The 22,007-nt window shown below is 44.5% G+C and overlaps 1 long non-coding RNA gene across 1 annotated transcript in view; it reads right to left on the bottom strand.

Annotated features, from left to right (window-relative positions):
• Positions 1-22,007, bottom strand: part of LOC126985558 (uncharacterized) — an 84,582-nt gene that overhangs the window by 10,448 nt on the left and 52,127 nt on the right. Inside the window, exon 2 of the long non-coding RNA XR_007738815.1 lies at positions 3,179-3,324. This is a non-coding gene — a long non-coding RNA (uncharacterized LOC126985558). The remainder of the gene's footprint in view (positions 1-3,178; positions 3,325-22,007) is intronic.

The raw sequence follows: 22,007 nt of genomic DNA, 5'->3' as shown, positions 1-22,007 counted from the left end.
CTCGCGCCGAGAAGATAACCCCAAAGTTTGCCAGCGTTATTTTCTTTATATATATTTTGTCACCACTTCTTATTAATGTATCTACTCATTTGTATCTATCAGTCTCTTTATTTATCTTATCTTTCTGTATGTATCTATCATGTTAATCTGTCTATCTATCTTTTTGTACTTATCTATCAGTCTTTCTCTCTCTCTCTCTACTCTGTCCATCATCTCTGCTCCCGCCGTCCACCCCTACTCCCTCTCCGTCTCTCTACTCTCTCTATCTCGTCAGTGTGCCGTGAGGGCGTGGCCGTCGACAGTAACCTTCTCTGCGCAAACAATACCTCGAGGGGCAGACGGCGCCAATAGCGGGGAGAGCTTCCTTACGTTCCTTGCTTCTCCCTGACGAACAAAAGTTTATTATGATCCTCGCAGACAAAGATGAGCCCAGAGGAGGCACGAAGTATGCAATATAGCTCGTGGCCGCTGTAGTTTATGATGGGAGAAAGCAGGGCAGTATGAGATGAAAAATAGAGACCGCAGCTTCATTAATTAAGCACTCTTTTGGCGATTATTTGGTAGTATTCGGTAGTATTTGATAGTATTTACTTATTATTTCATTATGCAGTGCAGGATCCCAATTTTCGTAGCATAAAATATTCATTAAACAAGTGTAGTCAAGTGAATTACGAGAAACTCAATACGGTGGAAGGGGAAAAAAGCTAATTGTTCCATTAAAGCGAAAACATTATCAGGAAGGGTCCGGGTTGGCTCGTGTTTTCATTATCAGTTCGCTGCTAAAAGGAGTTGATTCACGTTCGAGCTTCTATTGTTCCCTATAGGCGGCAGAACGTTGCAACAGTTAGCGGCCCGTGAGTGATGAAATGGCTGACTCGCTTTGCTTTGGGAGGCGTAGCGCGGGGATTAGTGTAGGAGAAATTGAGAGGGTTATGATGTTACTTGATAGACGTTTGCTTTTTTTACTTTTATGGGGAGGAGGAGGAGGGCGACGACGATGAGAACAACAAAGGGAAAGGATGAGGAAGAGGAAGGGGTGGATAAGGAGTAGGATGATGATACGGTTGTGGTGGTAATGAAAGTGAGTGTCCTTGAGGAAAAGGAGGAGGAGGAGGATTGACATGTCGTGTGTGTGTGTGTGTGTGGGGGGGGGGGGGGAGGGAAGAGGAACATGTCGTGGGGCAGGAAGGAGGACAATGGGACAGCGATCACAATAACGAGGTCTTGGTGTCCCGCTAAGGTCTGCTCGATGGGTCAGTAGGTGAGTCCGTGACCTCGGGCGACTTTTTTTGTGTGGATCGACCACCACGCACTCACACCACAGCAATACACGACATGACACGCCCCCTCACTCACCCCGTCGCGCCCCCCTGCTCCTACCTCCTCCAGCCGTCCATTCGCCCACAAAACCACCGGGATATTTATCGTCCCCCATGCAATCTACGGCTCCGTTTTCTGTGCATGTAGTAGAAACATTGGAGGTTATTGATACTGGTGATCCGTCTTGGTATGAGGGTATTCTCCTAGGAAATAAGCCTTAGTAAGACAAGGGACTCGGCTATCGGTTCCTCATCTTCTCTGGGATTGCGGGCGAATTAGGTAAGGTCAGAGGCGAAGTTTTTTTTTCTTTCTTGTTTCTTTTTGAGTCTAGTGACGGTGAAGGAAGGTAAAGAAAAGAATAATCAGGCAAGTGGCGTACCTGCGACCTCACGTTTTTGTCTCACTGGCCACGGACTCTTTCAAAGCCATGACGAACTTTACGTGTCCCCGAACTTCAAACGCCACTTCGAAATGAAACTCCGATGAGAAACAAGTCATAAGTCTCGAGGGGCAACACTTTAGGAAGCCGGCATGTTTAAGCACACTATAACAACGCGTTGGCCTAAATACGTCTGTTGTGCGCCTTGTCATGATAAAATAGTCCACCTCTTATGAATAACACCTATGCCGCAGAAGCCATTTTTCCTTGTGTGTGTGTGTGTGTGTGTGTGTGTGTGTGTGTGTGTGTGTGTGTGTGTGTGTGTGTGTGTGTGTGTGTGTGTGTGTGTGTGTCAGTCTTCGTCATGGCAACGCATCAGGATGGTGTGTGTGTGTGTGTGTGTGTGTGTGTGTGTGTGTGTGTGTGTGTGTGCGTGTGTGTGTGTGTGTTAGAGATGGGGTTGTTGCACTGCACGAATAACAGAGGAAAATGTACCATAGAAACATCGATCCCAGAACAGGAAAAATGACAATAAAAACATCACTTATGATCTGAGCGTATAATAAACCGTATCGTGACGCTGAAGTTGCTCGAGGGAACGTTTCTGACGCGTAAAATGAATATTATTAGTAAGGATCGGTCCGTTTTTTTGTTCAGTAATTTCGCTTTTGTTTCGTAATATTTATAAAATTCATTTATTTTACATAAATCATTAAAGGGATGAAAAGGAATTGCTGACATGCAAGTAAAATAGGAATTATAATTTGCGTCCATCCATACCTACGCTGTAAGCCGGCAGCCGCACACACCTGAAGCAGCTGCCACGTCTTGCTTAGCGTTAAGTTTTCAGTCCTTAGTAACGCGGCAGCTCGAGGAACACAAACATAAAGGTGAGGCAATAGCCCTTGCGTGCTGTCTGCGGCCCCGTACATGTACTGCCTGCTGGGGGTGGCTACACGGGCTCCTGCCGTGGCTGGTGGAGTCGTCTGCTTGCCCGGCTCTTTGTCTCCCTTCTCACGCCTCTGCGGCCCGCTGCCGGCAACCGCCCCTCGACAGTGCTTGTGATGTAGCAGCCCCTCCCGCGGACCTCAACGTGTCCTCTTTAAGGTCGTGGTTACTCAGCACCGCCACTACTAACTGGCGTTCCCTCTACGTGTTTTGCTCACCACAGCCACTCTCGAGGGCGGCCCGGGGCCTATGAGACATTTAATTTGTAAAAACTAGTTGTTTAAGCGTTTATAAGCTTTGGAAAACTCTTCTTACACAAAGGAAAATAATGGAAGCAGTTTAGTTAAGACACCAGATAATAATAGCAACAGAATTTTGAAGGTAGATTTTGCCGAGTGAGGAAGAGTTGCGTGCCTCTATGCTAGTGGACAGGCTTTTGGGTGGAAGAGAGGGACGGAGGAGGGGATGTGGAGGAGATTAAAAATGTAGTGAGAGACGATGACTGGGGCTGGGAGGAGAGGGGAGACTAACCTGGGGTGTGGCGTGGGTCTTGGCCAGGTGGAGGTGGCCCTTGCCCTTCTTGGCCGGGGTGCGTTGAGGCTTCGCCGTCTGCCGACTCAGCGACTTCTTGCGGTGTGACCTCACCGCCGCGCCCACCGCCCCGTACATGCTGCCGCCTGCTCGAGGGAGCCAGGGAAAGGCGTGGGAAGAACAGATAATTAAGTTAAAATATGAGTAAAAAGAGCAGAAATAGCAAATATATATGAGATGTAATGTTAAATAAACCCTTAACAGCAATACTAGCAATGAGTAAAAAAGAACATCAAAGGAAAAGGGGTTTATTACCAAACACCTGAGTAAAAGTAAAACAGGATAAGTAAGATAATAGATCTGTGACATTTAAGAAATGTAACACGAAAAATCCCACAGACAGCAACGCCACCAGTAAAAAAGAATTTAAAAGAAAAGGACGTGCTGGAATGTCACCAACAGAGTATGAGATCATTAATATTTTGCCAAATTGTGTGAGCCTTGAACAATACATATCAACTTAATTTTATGTAGCCATTACCACAAAATAACACGCTCCCGGAAAGCAAGCTGTCAGCAACACACTCCTACCAAATGAGAAAGCGTGCTGGGGGTTAACTGTTACTGACCAACCTAAAAGCGACCACCTGTGCGAGGGGCGACTCTTGAAAGGCAAAGCAACACAAGTGGAACCGCTGCACGGACGCGGATCATATGACGCCCAGGGCATGAATTTGATGCTTTACTCAGTGTGTGTGTGTGCGCGTGTGTGTGTGTGTGTGTTAATGGTTCCTGTATACCGGCTAATTTCATTACCCTAACACATGGCGAGCGTTCCCTTAATTAACTGTTTTTGTATTCTCGGCAGTTAATGAAAACGCAGCGAGGAGAGTATGATTTAGAGACGTGCTGAATACTGTTTTGGGTTTGTTTGTTTTGTTTGTGTTGGCGTCTAATGAACGTGGGTGATGAAAAAAAAAGTTCACGCGCAATGTGTTTGTGTGTTTGTTTGTAATATTTGTTGTTTGCAGCTGATGAGGCACACATAGATGGGGAAGTACCGAGCAGCGACTAACAAAATACAGCGAAATAAATGTACGCAAAAATAACAGTGTATGCAGCAATCGAACTGTCGGTAGCAACAGCACCACCATCATCAACAACAACAACAAAACCAAAACACAACAGCGGTAATGAACGGAAATGCCTACAAAATTCACGACAGCAACAACACGCACACCACCACCACCACCACTGCCACCACCAACACTGCTAACACCACCACCACCACCAATAACAACAGCACTTAATAACACCAAAACATATAAGCAAACACTCTCCATTCTTTGCTCCCTCCCATCCATGCATCCAACCACCACCACCACCATCACCACAACCATTACGATATCAGCAACAAACAAAGATAGACTATATAGATCGATGCCAGGACTGAAGTCAAGCCCATAAAAAATGATGACGAAAAAGGAGGGACTTTAGGCAGGCAGGCGGGCGGGCGGGATGGCAAGCAGGTGGGGAGGCAGACAGGTGGGCTAGACAGGTGGGTGGAAGGTACGGAGCTCGGCCAAACAGCGCTGGCCCTATACACTCAATATTGACCCAGGGCAAAGTGTAGGGCCCGGTCACTTTTGCTATACCCCTCCTTCTCCTCCTCTTCTTTTTCTTCTTCCTCTTTTTCCTCCGTCTGCTCTTTTTCTACTCCTACAGGCGTCGTCAATTCCTTACTCCACCTCTTCTTTTTTTTTTTTTTACAGGAGTTGTTTTGTCACATCTCCCTTCAACTGTTTTCCTTCTTCTCCTTCTCCTCTTCCTCTGCCTCCTCCTCCTCCTCCTCCTCCTCCTCCTCCTCCTCCTCCTCCTCCTCCTCCTCCTCCTCCTCCTCCTCCTCTTCGTAACCTCCTTCTGCGTCACCCTCGCCCTTGGGTATTAGCGGTAGTGATTACAGGATTCTCCACCAATATGTCCTGTGTTTGTGTGTGTGTGTGTGTGTGTGTGTGTGTGTGTGTGTGTGTGTGTGTGTGTTTGTGTTTGTGCTTGCCGTTTATCTGTCTGTCTGTATGCGTATGAAGCGTCGCAGTGTTGGACAGGCAAATTACGTGTGAAGAGGAATGCAATAACGTCATTTTCTTTTACCGAAGGGACTGTCACAGCTCATGGTGGAGGAACAGGGGGTGAGGGGGGTGAGTCCTTGAGGGTGACGTCATTCCCTTCCTACCTGTTCTACCTGGCGAGACAAAACCTTCCCGGGGTGGTTCATTAGGTAACAAGTGTGTGTGTGTGTGTGTGTGTGTGTGTGTGTGTGTGTGTGTGTGTGTGTGTGTGTGTGTGTGTGTGTGTGTGTGTGTGTGTGTGTGTGTGTGTGTGTGTGTGTGTGTGTGTGTGTGTGTGTGTGTGTGTTTGATTGTAGGTGTGTGGGATATACCTAGGTGTGTGGATGTGTAATTAAAATGCGATGTGTTATTGTGTAATCAGTGGTGCAAGTCGAGCTCAAGAATCAGAGGAGTATTTGCAACCAGCTTGTGTGATTATATAAAAAAAAAAAAAAACCCAGAACTGCGGTGGTTTTAAGAGGTTTTCAATGTGGATAAATATCATGCCAAATATCGGGTAACTTATGTGTTAAGGGTGAATGTAATAGTGGCATGTGTGTGTGTGTGTGTGTGTGTGTGTGTGTGTGTGTGTGTGTGTGTGTGTGTGTGTGTGTGTGTGTGTGTGTGTGTGTGTGTGTGTGCTTGCTTGTGTGTGTCGTAGTAAGAAATGTGTTTGGGGTACAAGACATGCATGTGAGTGGCGTGTTGCAAGCGGTGTGTGTGTGTGTGTGTGTGTGTGTGTGTGTGTGTGTGTGTGTGTGCAGGAAGACACGTGCCAGCGGAGGAGGTCTGTGTGGGAAGGTGTAATTAAGAGAGTGTTTGGTGGACATAAATAAAACAAACCGCAGTATTGCCGGTCCTTGGTAAATTAGCGACCACAAGGAAGAGGAAATCCATACCGGAAACCACTTTTCATTTTCATGTTGTGGTTCTCTTCCTCCTCCTCCTTTTCTTCCTCCTGTTCTTCCTTGTCTATCATCTTCACTCACTGCTTCTACTCTTGTTCCTCCTTCTCTTTCTCGTCATCCTTCCTCCATCTTCAGCTACTGGTTTTATAAATGTTATTCTTTTTCCTCCTTCTTTTTTTTCTCATCAGCTATGCTCATTTTCGTCCTTTTCCTCCTCTTCTTCATTCTGTCACCTTTCTTTTCACTTTCTACTCGTTATTTTCGTCCTCCTCGTCTTCCTCTAACTCGTCATCCTCTTCCTTCTCCTCCTTTTCCATCTCCTCTTCCTTCTCCTCCTCCTCCTTAAGCCTTGCTCTCTCATAACCCCATCACAGATCCATCCCGGGTATCCCATCCTATCCCTGGGTCTTCTCTCCTTCCCTTCTCTTCCTTCCCCCTCCCTTCCTACCGTAACCATCCCTTCCTCCCTTTTCTTACCCCTTTCTCTTGGCCCACGCTTCCCCTTCCCTCAGTGATCCTCTCTAATCCTCCTCTGATATGCTCCCTTCTTTCCTTCTTCCTTGTTTTACTTCCTCTTCTCTTCTCTAATCTTTCTTCCTCCTTCCTTCGTTCTGTGTTTGCCTTGTTCCAGTATCCGTTTGTTTGTTTCTTTCTTCCTCCCCTCTTGAGACTTTCTTTCCCTCCACTCAATATTGCTCTCTCTCTCTCTCTCTCTCTCTCTCTCTCTCTCTCTCTCTCTCTCTCTCTCTCTCTCTCTCTCTCTCTCTCTCTCTCTCTCTCTCTCTCTCTCTCTCTCTCTCTCTCTCTCTCTCTCTCTCTCTCTCTCCTTGTTTATTTCCTCATTGGTTCTTGATTAAATACCCTTATGATTCCTTTGTTACATTCTTTTTTTTTTGTTTCTTTATAATTCATCGTCGTCTGATTTTACGGTTATTCTTTTTGTTATTGTTTTGCTGGTTTTTTATGGTTGGCGTTTGCTTTTTTCATTAATATTTGGCTAATCAATACGTTCAGTCATTATTCATCCGCCCATCTCTCTCTCTCTCTCTCTCTCTCTCTCTCTCTCTCTCTCTCTCTCTCTCTCTCTCTCTCTCTCTCTCTCTCTCTCTCTCTCTCTCTCTCTCTCTCTCTCTCTCTCTCTCTCTCTCTCTCTCTCTCTCTCTCTCTCTCTCTCTCTCTCTCTCTCTCTCTCTCTCTCTCTCTCTCTCTCTCTTCGGCAAGCACACTTTTCCTCTTAATTACTCCTCGCAGCGCCATTAATCATCCTGTTGTTGTAATAATTCTTTTAATGACTCCCTCTCCATCCCTTTCCTACCTTCTCTTTCTCTATCTATCTATCTATCTATCTTTCTATCTATTTCCCTCTCATTCACTCGACACTTCTTGTTCTGATTCCACCGCTGCAGGAAGTGTGGGCAGGATCCTCAGATAAAGGACTTTGGGCTAAGAACGTATATATATTTTCCTATTTCGTAGTGAATCGTAATCTGTGCCATGGTTAGATGGGAGCTTGCCTCGCGTGGGCAGGTGTGCGTTAGGAAAAGAGGAGGATATGGGAAGGGATAACAAAGAAGACCGGATTATTTGGTCAGTAAAGGAAAATTAAGAAATTAATGGAATAATAATAAAGGGGAGAGGAAGAAGGGATGTGAGGGTAACGGGCATGAAAGCGGAACACGGTTGGGGCAGAGGAAGAGCATAAAGGAAGGGAAGAAACGCTTTTAATGAGCGTGCGGTTCATGAAAGAGGAGCGTGTAATGCGGGGGACGGAAGGGAAGGGTAACCTGTTGGTGGTATTGACTGGCGCGTCCCACACACCACCTGTAGCATGTGGCCCCTGCTTGTTTCCCGCCCTGCCTGTGTTCGTATCCCCCTCACCTCAGATACTGGCTTCATTAGGGACAGAGAAAAGACCCGCGCATAAAATAAAAAGAAAAGTAGAAAATATATTTAATTATTCGTTTAATTATTGAATTATGTTGCCGGTATCTTTTATTCCTGGTGAGTACGTCCAAATTATATGTTTTGAGTTTACTTGTAGCTATAAGAACACCTCTTTAAAGGGAGTTTAAATGTCAAAGGCCCCAAGTTCTGAATATTTTAAGACCATTCTGTTTTGAAAGGTGAGATAAATAACTTTTGCAGAGCTATATATTAAGATAATTTAGTTTAATTTTAAGGATCTGTATTGATAATAGGAAATTTCATTCTCCCTATCAATATTTTTCTCTCTTTTCTTCTTTGTGGTACATTGGAATCACTCTTTTACGTGTCGGGTCGGGAAAGTCTAGCCACCTGGTGTCCGGTGAACCCTGTGAAAACAACCCGATCATCAAGGCCATCGACGTGTTTGCGAAGACTATTTTAAACTTCCTCTACGTGTGTGTGTGTGCGTGTGTGTGTGTGTGTGTGTGTGTGTGTGTGTGTGTGTGTGTGTGTGTGTGTGTTTATCCCAGACTCCCAGCTTCATATAGATAAGAGTTTGCCTGCTCTCGTTACCCTTTCCATTCCCGCCGCAAAAAGTTACATATCACCATCGATTCATCGGAGATTTGAAAATTTCGCGAGATATATGTGGCGATGTTTTCAAGCCCGTGAAATATTGTTAGCCGTATTTTGTGGCCTCAGTTCAGCTGCGGATTTCAGGTCCAATTACTTCCTTGTCAGAAAATTGATAAAAGGTGAATAACGAGCATGAAAAAATAAAATAAAAGCATTAACAGAACCAATGTGGAGGGTCAGTATTTTTTTTTGCACCCTGATAAAAACGAAGAACGTGCTGCTTAGATGTGTGATCGGCTGGAAAATCTGAGAATGTGGAAATGGGAAAGGAGTGAGGGAAAGGAGAAGGGAGAGGAGGAGGAGTAACAGGAGAAGCAGGAAGAATGGAAAAAGGAAGAGGAGGAGCAGAAAATATGAAAGGAATGAAGATGAAGAACGTTGAGGACTGAGGAAAAACAACGTGATGGAGGAGAACGTGAGAGATGACGAAGGGGAGGAAGAGAAAATGGATGCGAGGTGGCGGTGCTAAGTGGCTGTGGTCCAGGGGAGGAGTGAAGGAAAAAAAAAAAGATTGGTGAGGGAGGAAAAATGAAGGAAATTCTGAAAGTGTTAGGTGAAGTATAGACTTGTTTTAGTATCTGAGAAAGGAGTATGATGAAGAGATGAAGGAAGAATGGAGGAATGAAATAAGAAAGATAAATGAAAAATAGGAAGGAAGGGAGAGAAGGGTAGATAAAAGGAAGTGGTGGTTTGATGAAGGTAGATGAGGAAGAAAGAGAAGTAGATAGGAAGGAAGGATGAGGAAAGATAGGAAAGGAAGGGTAGATTTAGGAATAGAAGCAGTGGTGATGGTAGGATTTAAGGAAAGTACTGTGGAAAATTAGAAAACCTAGCCGGCAGGGAAGGGGGAAAGGGGTGTGAAAAGGGGAAGGGGAAAAGTTGATAAAAGTTAGTGAGAGAAAAAAACATGGTGAGTGGGGAGACAAGAGAGCGAATATCGAATAAAGAGAGGGAGGCTGGTCGAGACTTGAGGTGGGGAGCAAATAATAGTGCGAGATAAAAGGGAAGAAAATAGTATAAACGAAGGAAGGCTGACAGGAAATTAGATAGGAAGGAAAGGTAATAAATATAAACTGATGAAGGCTGATTTAAAAGTTAGTTAGAGAGGATATGATTGTGTAGAGGCGACAGCATTGAGTTACAACCAAAACGATACTAATAAAAAAAGATAAGTAACAGGATTGGAAGCAAGGAAAGAAAGATGAAATGGAGAATGACGACCAGTAAGGAATGGAGTGAAGGGGTTAGTTAGTGTTAGAGGGTAAAAGGATGAAATGAAGGAGAGGGAAAAAGGATGGAATAGAGGAGGAAAGAGAGGATGAAAAGATGATCAGAAAAAAAAATAAACGGAAGCGAAGGAAGAAGGATGAAATGGAGAAGAGGGAAAAGGATAAAATAGAGGAAAGAGAGGATGAGGAGATGGTAAGAAAATATAAAGAAAATAAAACGGAAGCGAGGAAAGAAGGATGAAATGGAGGAGGATGAACAGGAAGGAATGGAGTGAAGGGAAGTGTTAGAGCTGCTGTGTGGTGAGGGGGGGGCGGGCGGGCAGGGGGCCATAGGCAAGGTGGGAACACGATGGCATAAACAGTGCAACAGTGTCCTGATCGATCGGTAAGAAGTGACCTCCACCAAAATGTCGGGCAGGTGGGCTGGACGACAGGTGGACGGCTGCAGGACACGGGGGAGACGCGTGAGGACAGAGGATGATGAAAGGGTGAAGTGACGGAGAGGACAGAGGGACAGAAAGGGAGAATAGATAGTAGAGAATGAGGGAGAATATAAGAAAAAAAATGCACTGGTTTAAAAGGGAGGATAGAGGAGAGTGAACGGATGAGGAAGCGAACACATAGATAGAAGAGGAGAAAGGATAGTAAAGAGAGGAACAGAAAGGATGAGCAGAAACAGAGAGAGAATATATTAAAGAATGCACAGGTTAGAAAGGGAGGATAGAGGAGGATGAAAGGATGAGGGGACACAGAGGACAGATGAAGAGAAAGCGACAGACAGATTGGATGACCAGGCACAGAGTGAGAATGTATAAAAGAATGCACAGGTTTGAAAGGGAGGATAGAAGAGGATGAAACGATGAGGGGACACAGAGGACAGATGAAGAGAAAGCGACAGACAGATTGGATGACCAGGCACAAAGGGAGAATGTATAAAAGAATGCACAGGTTTGGAAGGGCATGGCGGAGGCTAGTGGGTGGACTAGAATATACAATTAAAGGATATAATAAATGATAGTGCGTGGAAGCAGATTGAAAAGAAGGGAAAGGATATCGAGGAATTGATTGGTGTGTTTAAATGAAACTAAAGACACAGGGTAGAGAAAGAAAAGAGAGGGAGAAGAGGAAAAAAAGAGGTAGAAAACTTCGTTGGAAGGAGAAAGAAAATTATAGAAGGCGAAACACTTGGATTAAAAGAAGGAAAGAGAGAGGGAGACTGAAGAAGACGAATGAGAAAGAACACGAGATGGAAGACACAAGGGTGGAGGAAATATGTGCATAGGGACAGGCTCTTGAGGAAGGGAGGGAGGGAAGGAGAAAGGACAGACCGAGAGTTGTAAAGGAGTACATAAACTGTTTGAATATTTTGGCGAATTGAGAAGGTAGTCTACAGATAAGAGGCAAAAAGCGAATGATATTATTTTTTTAAAGCAAAGGAGACAGTTCAAGGGCATAAAAAAAGAAAACTATAATGAAAAAAAAAAAGCCCGCTACTTACTGCTCTTAAAAAGAGTGCAGAGGAGTGGCCGAAAGAGAGGTCAATTTAGGGAGGAGATGTGTCCGGATACCCTCCTCTTGAAAGAGTTCAAGTCGCAGGCAGGAGGAAATACAGATGAAGAAAGATTGTTACAGAGTTTACCGGCGTGAGGGATGAAAGAGTGAAGATACCGGTTAACTTTTGCATAAGGAGTTTGGACAGTATAGGGATGAGCATGAGTAGAAAGTCGTGTGTGGCGAAGCCGTGGGAGGGGGGGAGGCATGCAGTTAGCAAGCTCAGAAGAGCAGTCAGCTTGAAAATATCGATAGAAGATAGAAAGGGAGGCAACATGGCGGCGGAATTTAAGAGGTAGAAGACTATCAGTAAGAGGAGGAGAGCTGATGAGACGAAGAGCCTTAGACTTCACTCTGTCCAGAAGAGCTGTGTGAGAGGAGCCCCCTTACACGTGAGAGGCATACCTCATACGAGACCGGACAAGGCCCCTGTATATGGATAGCAACTGTGCGGGGGAGAAGAACTGGCGGAGACGATACAGAACGCCCAACCTCGAGGAAGCTGATTAAGTTAGAGAGGAGATGTAAAGTTTCTAGTTAAGATTTTGAGTTAAGGATAGACCGAGGATATTTAGTGTTGAAGAAGGTGACAGCTGAGTGATGTCGAAGAACAGGGGGATAGGTGTTTGGAAGATTGTGTCGAGTTGATAGGTGGAGAAATTGAGTTTTTGAGGCATTGAAGGACAAAAGGTTCCTTTCACCCCAATCGGTAATAATAGCAAGATCTGAGGTTAAGCGTTCTGCAGCCTCCAGTCTGGAGTCATGTAATTCCTGTTGTGATGGTCTTCTATTGAAAGAAGTTGAATAATGCAGAATGGAGTCGTCAACGTATGAGTGGATAGGACAGTTTGTTATGGAAAGAAGATCATTGATGAATATCAGGAAGAGAGTGGGTGATAGGACAGAGCCCTGTGGAACACCACTGTTGATAGGTTTAGGGGAAGAACAGTGACCGTCTACCACAGTAGAAATAGAACGGCCGGAAAGGAAAATGGAGATAAAGGAACAGAGAGAGGGAAAGAATTCGAAAGAGGGCAGTTTAGAAAGCAAAGACTTGTGACAGACTCTGTTGAAAATGTGTTAATAATGACGGGAGAAACAATATCATATAGAGTAGAGAGGATGTGAAATTAAATTGGAAGGCAGACTTAACTGAATAATATATGATGAAGTCGGAAGAAACGGCTGAATGGTTATAAAAGAAGAGTCAAGGGTGTTGCCAATTACTGTTTGCTTGTTTTTTTTTCTTCGAATTGTTACAAGGAAAAACAGGGCACACCTCATCACATTTATTCGTACAGTAAATATAAGTGAGGAAAACACTCTCTCTCTCTCTCTCTCTCTCTCTCTCTCTCTCTCTCTCTCTCTCTCTCTCTCTCTCTCTCTCTCTCTCTCTCTCTCTCTCTCTCTCTCTCTCTCTCTCTCTCTCTCTCTCTCTCTCTCTCTCTCTCTCTCTGTTCCCCCCCTCCCCCTCCCCCTCTCTCTCCCCCTTCCCCCCTCACCCCCATGCTGAGGAGAAATTTCCCGGAACACTCTCCTCATATCCTAGTCCATAGAAGAGAGGTTCCCGGTATTAGCAGCCTTGCGCTCTTCCTGTTTCATTTACGATGCTCGGGGAAAGTTTGCTAACCTCCTCGTAATATTCCTCGGCGCCTTTGAAAGCGATGGCACGGGCGGTAAGAATAATGAATTACCTTCTAAAACTGACATGGCCCGTGTAAACAATAATTGGACCACGCTTCAAAGTACTCTCCTGCTGATTATCTCTCCTCTTCACCTGCTCGGCTGTGTTCCTCGTTTTCTTTCAACCTCCTTTCAGCCTTCTTTTTACGTTCTATTTATGGCTGTCATTTCGTCGTTCAATCAGTGTGCGGCGTGTGCGCTTTGATGAGTGAAGTGTTAGGGCGTGTTATGCAGCTGTCGGAGTTTAAACTTTGAAATTATTGATGTGACTAGTTAGGGGATTTGGGTCAGCTATTTTAGTGCAGCTATTTTCAAGGCGTACTTACCATGCCTTCTCTTTAAAATAAACTACGTGAATAGAATAAAAATATGTATAAGTAGCCTTTTGAAGACCTGAATCATGAAGACACGAACTATGGCAAGGTTCTGAATTATATATGAAGCAAAAGACCTGAATTTTCGTGGAGCAATTATCGACGTACCATACTTTCTCTTTAAAAAATGCTTCGTGGATGGAAAAAAAATATATAGTTATCCCTTACTTGACCTGAATCACAAAGACAAGAAATATAACAAGATCCTGAATCATATATGCAGCAAAGGAGTTGAATTTCCGTCAGTGGATAACATAAACAGAAATATTAATGTAGTGTAATTTAGCAAAACACTTAAAACGCGGTTGATGAATGTTTCGTTGCTTAGTGACGGACTAAAAGGCGGAGATAATTGTGTTGTATTTCATATTATATTCACCCCTGATTGGACTGTTAGTTTGTGAGCAGCGCGTGTGAATGTGAGCTATTAGTGATGAAAGGTGTCATTTGTGTTCCTTCCTCACATACCAGCGTCACGACTACACCTGCCTCATTACCATACACGCCATCACTACACCTGCTTCATATTGACAGTAACCACACCATCATACCTACCTCATTACCACATCTGCCTGACTTTCACACCTGCCATCTCTTTACCTGTTTCGTATCTGGACACCTCTCCTCCCGAAATTGACCTCTCTTTCGGCCACCTCTTTGGATTCTTTTTAGGAGCAGCGAGTAGCGGGCTTTTTGGTTATTGTTTTCTTTTTTTGTGCCCTTGAGGTGTCTCCTTTGTTGTGAAAAAAAAACATCTTTACCACCATACCTGCCGCACTACCATACCTGCGTTCACACCTGCCAATACCTTAACATCCTCATATTACGCCATACCTACCTGACCGTCACACCCGCCTCTCCACCGTACCAGTCCCACCTCCACGTCTACTTTACTTAATTAACTGGTTCCTGCTTCACATCCGCATATATCTCCCCAATCCCATTCCTGCCTTAGTCTTAATCCATCCCGCCGCTACATTACCATCTCCGAACAACCATGCCGCCCTCCGTGTCCTTACATTTGTCTCACCACGTTAGCTGCGTCACTGCCACACCTGTCTCACATTTCTCCCTTCTTCCTCCCTTCTTCTTCCTCCCTGCCCCTATCAGTTTTTTTTCTCCTCTTCTTTCTTCCTCCTCCCCTCTTTATTTTTCATCACTTGTTTCTTCTTCCCTTGCCTATCAATCTTATATCGTTCTTTCTTCCTACTCCCCTCTCTATTTTTTATCACGTCTTCTTATCCTCTCCTTTATCTATCTTCTATCCTCCTTTGTTTCCTATTCCCTTCTTTCTTCTTCCCTTCTTTCTTTCTATTGCCTCCTCTATTAATCTTACATCCTCTCTTCTTACCTCCTCCTCCCCTCTTTCTTCTTCCCTTCCCTATCAGTCATATATCTTCCTTTGTTTCCTCCTCATCCCTTCTTTCTTAATCCCTTCTCTATCGACCTTATATCTCCCCCTCTTTCTTCTTCCTGCACCTCCAGCACACCTGTCTCACTATATTACCTGCATCACCGTTACGCTTGCTTCACTGACATTGGAGTACTCGTGTCTCTTTACGCAACATATACACAACAATACTAATCGGAGGGGCGGTCATGCTTTTATCCTTCTCTCTTCCTGCCTCATTGCATTTCTCAAATTATATACGTTTACGGTACAGTTGACGGGCCAGTTGCAAAATGATGAAAAAAGAATAAGAAAAATTACAACATGGTGTCTTATATAAAGGAAAACAAAGGCATATGGCGATAGACAACATTTTTTTCTTACAGCAAAGGGCACAAGGGCACAAAAAAAGGAAACAATAATAAAAAAAAAAAGCCCGCTACTTGCTGGTCCTGTAAAGAATCCGAAAAGGTGGCCGGAAGAGGGGTCAATTACAATTATTACAACCTTGACTAGTTTCTCTTTACCTTGACCCTGACCAAGACACCACAACGCCATAATCCCCGGCACACACGACCACTCGACGCCATTATGCACTATCCCTTGGTCTATCATTTGGCAGCACATGCATTTGCTTTTAACACACGTCCATTCCATCACCACCTTCCCCTCTCTCACCCTCACCACTAACTCACGCCACAACCCCGTCTATTCCTGCATCCCGCGCCCCAACGCTCCATTACCTAACGCGACAGAGGTTCACCCCATAACACAATCACACGACCAGGTATACTAATCCGCAGAGCCACTAACCAGACACTCTGAGCCACACTTGACGCCACACCTCACACTCAGCGAATCTCATGCCACGCGGCCCCTCATTCTACATCTGCCAACACCCTACTCAACCCTTTCTTATGTTTGTCTCATTTCTTTTGCTCCTTACTTTACTTATTTCCCGTTCCCCACGTGTCTGTACCTGCATGCCTTCTCTCTTCTTTTCCTTCTCTTCTCTTTTTCTTTTATTCGTCCTATTTCCTACCCTCTTTGTCAAACGTATCTTTCCATATACTCCTTTCTCCTTTACCTGTTATACTTGTTTTATTTCATTATTTTTGCATTTCCTGCTCACCCCCTGATTTCTGTACATGTTTAATTTTCTCAAGTTCTTCAATTGCTCCCTTTTTCTCTTCCTTTATAAATACCTTCTCCCTTTACTTCTCCAACTCCTCTATGTACGTCATTACCAATACTATTTTTACCTCTGCTCATTTTTTTTATTACCTCCCATGCTCACCTCTCCTCCTCCTTCCCTACCGTTCTCAGGAATTATTGATAGGGAGTTACTGTTTCGTCATTCCTTACCGCCCACCCGCCAGCCGCTTGACACACCGGCCGGCACTGAGAGACGTGAGTGAACCTGTAGGGTGGAGTTTTAGAGGGCGATGATGGTGGTGTTAGTGCCTTGTTGCTACCGCTAGATGGCGTGTCCGTTTTCTTTCGTGTCCGTTTTTCCTTCGCGTCATTTCGCTGATTGCTATGTGCGTGAGTGGTTTGCATAGTTAATTTTATCCTTATAGTTTTAAGGTAATATAATAGTCTAATAGTTTACTTGTTCATTATTTTCACTATGCTTTTTCTTATCTATTTCCCTTCTTTCTTTTTTCATTAAGTCTTATTGGTGTTGTTTTCTTTTCTTGTGTTCAAAATTTTAGTGTTTATGTTTTTAATATCTTTTACTATTTTGCTTTTTTCGTGTATTTTCTTTTTTCCGCGTTTCTTTTTAACTTTCGGCCGCCCATTATTTCTTGTTTCCGTGCCAGAAGTATACAGGGCAAGGTGCTTCAAGTCCTGCGGCGTGTGTACGTGCTCCGTGTGTGTGTGTGTGTGTGTGTGTGTGTGTGTGTGTGTGTGTGTGTGTGTGTGTGTGTTCGTGCGTGCCTGCGTGTGTGCGTGTGTGAATGCGTCCGTATGTGTGTGATTTGCGCAATATGAAGTTTCCGTTCGTGTACAACCTTGGAATCATAATGAAGTTTGGTGCCCTCGTCTTTGTTGGGAAGTTAGTGCGCGCCTACAAAGAGCTCTAAGGGTGAGAAGAAGGATGAGGAGAGTAGGAGGAAGGATGAAGAGATTAAGAGGAGGGGTGAAGGGAAGGTGGGGTGTTGGTGAGGGTGTGAGTTGAGGGAAAGGAGGAAGGGAAAGGGTTAGGAAAAGTTAGGTTAGGAATGAAAGGAGAAGAAGAAGGGAACAGAAGGTCAGGTTAGAAAGAGGACGCTTGTTGCTACCTGGAATGAAGGTGTGGAATGTTAACAAGGAGATACTCGGACACACTCATTACCCGCTGCTGAAAAATTCCTTACCATTGCTGCCTCTGACGCTACCACCAACATCAATATCGGCTCCACCACCACCACCCAACACTGTCACAAATACCAACACCACCAACACCAACACCAACACTACCACAGCAAGCACTATCATTACCATATCTTAAAAAATGACTGTCACAAAATTGCTCCCCGTCATAACTTTGTCTTCTCCAGTGGACCATTACCAGCTTGTCTCCTGTGTTGGTACTGCGCGGTGTGTATTGCAGCGATCGTGTCGTATTAATTAGTGCGTGAGTTAATTAATCTTTGTCGTGGGGACGCTGTGCTGATCTGATCTTCCTTTGTTGCTCTCGATGTAGCCAGTGTCACCTTGCACCATTTTCACTACTATTACTACTGCCATTGTTGTTGTTATCTACTACTGGTACAACGACTACTCCTACCCCTATACATCCATACATATCGATAGTGTAATCCTCCTCCCCTTGTTTTTTCCCTATTTTTTTTTTTTTTTTTGGTGTGTGTGTGTGGGGGGGGGGGGGGTATAAATACATACAATATCGATAGTATAATCCTCCTCCCCCCCCTTTTTTTTTTTTTTTGGTGTGTGTGTGTGTGTGTGTGTGTGTGTGTGTGTGTGTGTGTGTGTGTGTGTGTGTATGAAGATGTTTTGTGGGTGATCCAAGATCCTATTTAATACTGTCACTTCTTTTTTTGTACAATGATATCACATCAATAGCTAATTTATTCACTCAGCCTCCTATCCCCTTACAAACCTATCTTACCCTTTCCCTTCCTCACCCACGCTCCATTTTTCTTGTTCCTCATCTGTACCATATCCTCCCTGTTCTTGCGTCATCATTCAGGAACTCTAGCATCCTCCATCTCATGCCTCCCTCAGCGTCAGGTCAGGTGGTTCGTAAAATCAGATTGGTATATCGTTCCCTGGTCCATCCCCTGCTTGGCGCTGTGCTTACCCTATCCTATATGCACGGCTTTGAGGCTTTGCTGTGTGGGGTGATGCAGGTGACATCTAATGGACGACTCACAAAGCTTACACACCTTTAGTAGGTATATGCATTTTGTAATCGTCACTCTTAAAGTTATTAGCTTTTTCGCCTTATCGCAGGTGTCTTTTGCCGGAGGAATATTTCATTGTACGTTTTGCTGTCTTTCATCAACTGCACTGATATTGTGGCCACCGTCTGCTGCGTAGTGTGTGCGTGTGTGTGTGTGTGGGGGGGGGGGGGGGCTTACTCGCGCACCCAGTTCCCGGGCCTGGACGGCGGGTGGCATGAGGGAGTGTTTTTTACTTTCGTTACGTGAGTTGCTTAATGAAGTGCGCGGGACGTGTGGCGGGAGCGTGATGGCAGATTGTCCTCCCTTAAGCGTCATTATATTCAGTGAGATTAAAAGCGAACTGTGCGTTAAGTGAAGGATTACGCTGCTTTATGTTGGCCTATAACAATAATAATAATAATAATAATAATAATAATAATAATAATAATAATAATAATAATAATAATAATAATAATAATAATAATAATAATAATGATAATAATTAATATACTATGTCTTCTCTGCTTACACCATTTTCCTCTCTGCATGTGCGTGGTTTATTCCTGTTCCCTGAGAAAATTATTTGCTATGGTTCACTAATGATCCTATAGAGAGGTCTATAGGAATAGCTCTCTCGTACGTAGAACAGAGGCGGTGATGTAATTGCATTAATGCCTCCTTTGGGGGGCATCGCGGGGCGGGGAAAGAGGTCGCTGTAGCTGGAGACGAAGGATCCATAATGGACTGACGGTGTTGTGGCGGCGACATCGATGAAGTGACAGCCAATGAAGGAGCTGCTTTTTCCGTGACGTCAGTGCTGCGTGGACCCATCAGCCAATCAGTGTGCTTGTTTTATTCATGTAGTCAATGGCATTGCAGTGACTCCCAATAAACAGGTTTTCCTCATCTTCATAGAACTAAACCTAATCGGTTCATCTTTCGTGTCGAGAAATAATTGTTTTCTTCGACGCCAGGAATGGTGACAACCAACTCAAGATTCTGTTCATCTGACATCAGAAGTGAATCGATTAATAAATATGAACTTAGCCGCGCCCACTCTTTCATAGTGACCCAGATGGCATGAAAACTAGATGGAAAGACACCTCTGAAGTGAATGCACTTAATTTTCTTGCCACAAGTTCACGTAATGTTTGCCGTGGTTGGCTAGCGCAGGAACGAGTGTTGGCCCAGTCAATATTTGCCTTAGAATTAAATTACTTGACGAGGAGGAGAGAGAAAGAGAGGAAGAGAATAATGTTATTGCCCAGTCAAGCCTTTCGTTCCTGGTGCAATCAGCGTAGACAAGTTTAATAACGTTTTGTTTTATATGGTGAGATGGTAAAATGATTTTGTTATTGTTTTGTTTATAGATATGCGTCAGCGTTTTGATTTTTGTTAGGTTTGCAATTTAATGAGTTGTGTGTGTGTGTGTGTGTGTGTGTGTGTGTGTGTGTGTGTGTGTGTGTGTGTGTGTGTGTGTGTGTATGTGTGTGTGTGTGTGTGTGACGACTTCTCTAATTCAACTTCTAGTGTGTCAATTGTCCTAGTTTTTGTCCTTCTGTCATATATTAATTTTTGGTACACACACACACACACACACACACACGCACACGCACACGCACACACACACACACACACGCCTCCCTTTCCTATAATAAGTCATAAGTTAGTCCACCGATTATCGACACGGTCATTATCGTGGACCTTGTGCTACCTCTGACACTGTTGACCGAACTGTTTTACTTCTCTGGTACTTCGTGGAATCCGCTTCTGTCACGGTTGCTGCTTTTCTGTTACCGCTCCGACGTTTTCTTTCTGTTACGGAGTTGTGTGTCTCGCTGTTACTACTCACTCGCTCCACCGTCTTATTTTGCACAACGTTATATTGCCTGTACTACGTTTTCGATTGCTGTCCTGTCGTTTCTTTTACTGTTAGGAAGTTCAGTAATCTGGTCCGCTCTTACGCCTTGTGCTATTCTTGTTCCGCTCTCCCCGGGCTCGTTAAGTAGGAACCTTTGGCATCATTCAATTAAGACCAGTCGTAATAACCGCCCCATCTACGGACCGTCAATATTAATGGCTCGCGCGTTGGTAGATTGTCTTTCATCATATTACTCTGCTGTCTTGTATGATGTAGTGTGATGGTGTTTGACGTTGTTGTTGTTGTTCTTCTTCTTCTTCTTCTTCTTCTTTTCTTCTTCTTGTTCTTGTTCTTCTTGTTCTTGTTCTTGTTCTTGTTCTTGTTCTTGTTCTTCTTCTTTCCATCGTTGTATTATTCAGCTTTTAATTACTTGTTAGTCTATTAATTGTTGTTGTTATTGTTGTTGTTGTTGTTGTTGTTGTTGTTGTTGCATTATTGGATTTTCATTGCCTTGGTCTTTAATATACTTGTTACTTTCTGCATTATTTAGTTTTCGTTTTTTATATCTTTTTTTTTTTTACCTGTTGCATTATTAACTTTTCATTTTCGTACGTTGTTGTTTTTGCTGTGGCGAACTATTATTTTCAGCGCCTCACTTATCCACTTCAGAGCGTTCAGTTTTCATTATTTCTTCATCGTCGTGTGTTTTCTTAATGCAGGTTTTTCTCTCGTCGATAGTTTTAATGTTTCTCTCAGTTTTACCTGCGTTCAAATTTTCAGTTTAGTAATTTTATTCGATTGCAGATGTAACATTTTTTTCAACGTTTTGTCATCGCTAATTGAAAAGAAAAAAACAGACTTCTCATATTTGAATTTCTAGTATTTCACTCGTATTACTTTTTGTCCGTTTGTTCCATATTTATTTTTGGCACTGTGTTGCAACGGCGGAGGCGTGAGGGCGGCGGGCTGCTTCCAGGAACGGGATTGGCCTGCCGGCACAAACACGGCGACTGAAGCCCCTGCCCTTTCCTACCCTGCCCTTTTCTTCCCTCCCCTGCCTCGCTCTGCCTTGCCCTCTCCTTTCCTTCCCTGTTCTGTCCTTTATTTTCCTGTCCCGCTCTTTCCTCCTATTCCCTGCCTCGCCCTGCCTTGCCCTCTCCTTTCCTTCCCAGTTCTGCCCTTTCTTTTCCTTCCCTGTTCTGTCCTTTATTTTCCTGTCCTGCCCTTTCCTCCTATTCCCTGCCTCGCCCTGCCTTGCCCTCTCCTTTCCTTCCCAGTTCTGCCCTTTCTTTTCCTGTCCCGCCCTTTCCTACCCTTCCCTGCCTCGCCCTGCCTCACCCTGCCTTGCCCTTTCCTTTCCTTCCCTGTTCTGCCCTTTCTTTTCCTGTCCTGCCCTTTCCTCTCCTCCCCTGCCTCGCCCTGCCTCGCCCTACCTTGCCCTCTCCTTTCCTTCCCTGTTCTGCCCTTTCTTTTCCTGTCCTGCCCTTTCCTCCTATTCCCTGCCTCGCTCTGACTTGCCCTGCCTTGCCCTCTCCTTTCCTTCCCAGTTTTGCCTTTTCTTTTCCTGCCATGCCCTTTCCTCCCCTCCCCTGCCTTGCCCTGCCTTGCCCTCTCCTTTCCTTCCCTGTTCTGCCCTTTCTTTTCCTGTCCTGCCCTTTCCTCCCCTTCGCTGCCTCGCCCTGCCTTGCCCTACCTTGCCCTCTCCTTTCCTTCCCAGCTCTGCCCTTTCATTCCCTGTCCTGCACTTTCCTCCCCTCCCCTGCCTCTCCCTGCC

The sequence above is a fragment of the Eriocheir sinensis genome, chromosome 1 (assembly GCF_024679095.1).
Source record: "Eriocheir sinensis breed Jianghai 21 chromosome 1, ASM2467909v1, whole genome shotgun sequence".
Classification (NCBI taxonomy): Eukaryota; Metazoa; Arthropoda; class Malacostraca; order Decapoda; family Varunidae; genus Eriocheir; species Eriocheir sinensis.
Note: the sequence above shows the minus strand (reverse complement) of the source record. Positions and strands in the feature narration are given on the sequence as shown.